The sequence below is a fragment of the Lampris incognitus genome, unplaced genomic scaffold (assembly GCF_029633865.1).
Source record: "Lampris incognitus isolate fLamInc1 unplaced genomic scaffold, fLamInc1.hap2 scaffold_143, whole genome shotgun sequence".
Lineage (NCBI taxonomy): Eukaryota > Metazoa > Chordata > Actinopteri > Lampriformes > Lampridae > Lampris > Lampris incognitus.
In genome coordinates this window covers 92501-95000 of record NW_026611112.1, presented here as the reverse complement: position 1 = coordinate 95000, position 2500 = coordinate 92501, and positions in this window count along the sequence as shown.

The following is a 2500-nucleotide window of genomic DNA, read 5'->3' as shown; positions in this document are numbered from 1 at the left end:
AACCACGCACCTCAGCATTGTCACACTTCCCTCATACATAGCCTGCACCACTCCTACATACTTCTGTGCAACTCTTGACTTCCTCCTACAATATCACACCTCCTCTCTCGGCACCCTGTCGTATGCTTTCTGTAAATCTACAAAGACACAATGCAACTCTTTCTGGCCTTCTCTATACTTCTCAATCAACCAACCTTTTCTCTCTCTCTCTCTCTCTCTCTCTCTCTCTCTCTGTCTCTCTCATTTTCTTCATTTATAAGCCCGTCAAAGTAGTCCTTCCACTTCGTAGCACACTCTCCTCGCTTGGCAGCACATTTCCATCTGTATCTTTGATCGCCCTAACTTGTCGCACATCCTCGGCAGCTCGGTCTCTCTGTCTAGCCAATCTGTACAAGTCTTTTTCTCCTTCCTTAGTGTCTAACCTGTCATACAGCTCACCGTACGACTTTTCCTTTACCTTTGCCACCTCTCTCTTTGCTTTACGCTGCATCTCCTTGTACTCCTGTGTACTTTCTTCATCTCTCTGACTATCCCACTTCTTCTTTGCCAACCTTTTCCTCTGTATACTTTGCTCTACTTCCTCCTTCCACCACCACCACCACCACCGCCAAGTCTCCTTGTCTTCCTTCCTCTGTCCCGATGACACACCAAGTACCTTCCTAGCTGTCTTCCTCGCTATTTCTGCAGCGCTTGCCCAGCCATCTGGCAACTCTTCACTACCACTCAGTGCCTGTGTTAACTCCTGCCTGAACTCCACACAACAGTCTTCCTTCTTCAACTTCCACCATTTGATCTTCGGCTGTGTCTTCACTCGCTTCCTCATGTTGGTCTCCAAAGTCATCTTACAGACCACCATCCGATGCTGCCTAGCTACGTTCTCCCCTGTCACCACCTTGCAGTATGCAATCCCTTTTACATCGCGCCTTCTACACAAGATATAGTCCACCTGTGTGCACTTTCCTCCACTCGTATACGTCGTCACCCTGTGCTCCTCCCTCTTCTTGAAATATGTATTCACCTCAGCCATTTCCATCCTTTTCGCAAAATCGAACACCATCTGTCCTTCCACATTTCTCTCCTCGATTCCATACCTTACCATCAACTCCTCATCACCTCTGTTCCCTTCAGCAACGTGTCCATCGAAGTCCGCTCCAATCACCACTCCCTCCTCCTTGGCTCCCCTTTCCACCACGTCGTCCAACTCAACTCCAGAATTCTTCTTTTTCGTCCATCTTACACCCGACTTGCGGGGCATATGCGCTGATAACCGTCAGCAATACACCTTCGATTTCCAGCTTCATAATCCTCACTCTGTCTGACACTGTGTTCACCTCCAGCACGCTCTTGACATACTCTTCCTTCAGAATGACCCCTACCCCATTTCTCCTCCCATTCGCACCATGGTAGAAGAGTTTGAACCCACCTGCGATACTCCTGGCCTTACTCCCCTTCCACCTTCTCTCTTGTCACCTTTCTTCTTTCCATCACGTCAGCCAGCTCTCTCCCTTTACTAGCCATAGTGCCAACATTCAAAGTTCCGACTGACTCTCACCTCCACACGCCTACCCTTCCTCCTCTCTAGCTGCCTCTGGACATGCCTTCCCCCTCTCCTTTTCCTTCGCCCAACAGTAGCCTAGTTTCCACCGGCACTCCGCTGGTTAACAGTACCGATGGCGGTCGTCGGTAACCCGGGCCTCGACCGATCCGGTATGGAAATCTTATTTATGATCCGCATATTTGATTTGGCAAAGATTTGACGCCGGATGCCCTTCCTGACGTAACCCTCCCCATTTGTCCTGGCTTGGGACCTGCACTAAGAATGCACTGGCTTGTGCATCCTCAGTGGCTGGGTTGCACGCTTTTCTATGTTTGCCCCTCACTTTTGTGGCGTGAACTATCAATTCTAGTAATACAGGTGTGTTTATGTTAGGTATCACAGACACACGCACACGCACAATATATGTCCAAAAGTATTGAGATAACTGACCATTACACCTACAGGAGCTTTTCTGACATGTCATTCTGAATCCATAGAAACCCATATTCCACGAAGCTCCCGGCGCACGGTTTTTGTGCCGATGTTAATGCCAGGAGAAGTTTGGATCTCTGCAGTTATTGAGTCAACAGAGCGTTGGCGACTTGAGTTGCTGTTGCCCCTAAAGGCTTGCACTTTTCAATAATATGATGATATATGAAGCATAGAGAGTAAACGGGATAGATACCTTTTGAACAGCACCCTGTAGTACAGCACTTTGAAGGTACATATGTCGTCACTTGCTGTAGTGGTTTTTACTGATGGGCGTGGCCAGGTTTTCAGAAGCCTCTCAGTTGTCAATGTGAGAGCCAGGGGACGCGTCTGCCGTACGTTTAGGGTTAGGGTTAGGTGATTTCTCTGGCAGGGCTGGTTACAGTAGGGCTGCTTACACCACACCCCGGACTGGATTTGTTGCGTGTTTGTGTCCTGATCGATGGGCCAACTTATGACGCCTTCGGAGGGTGT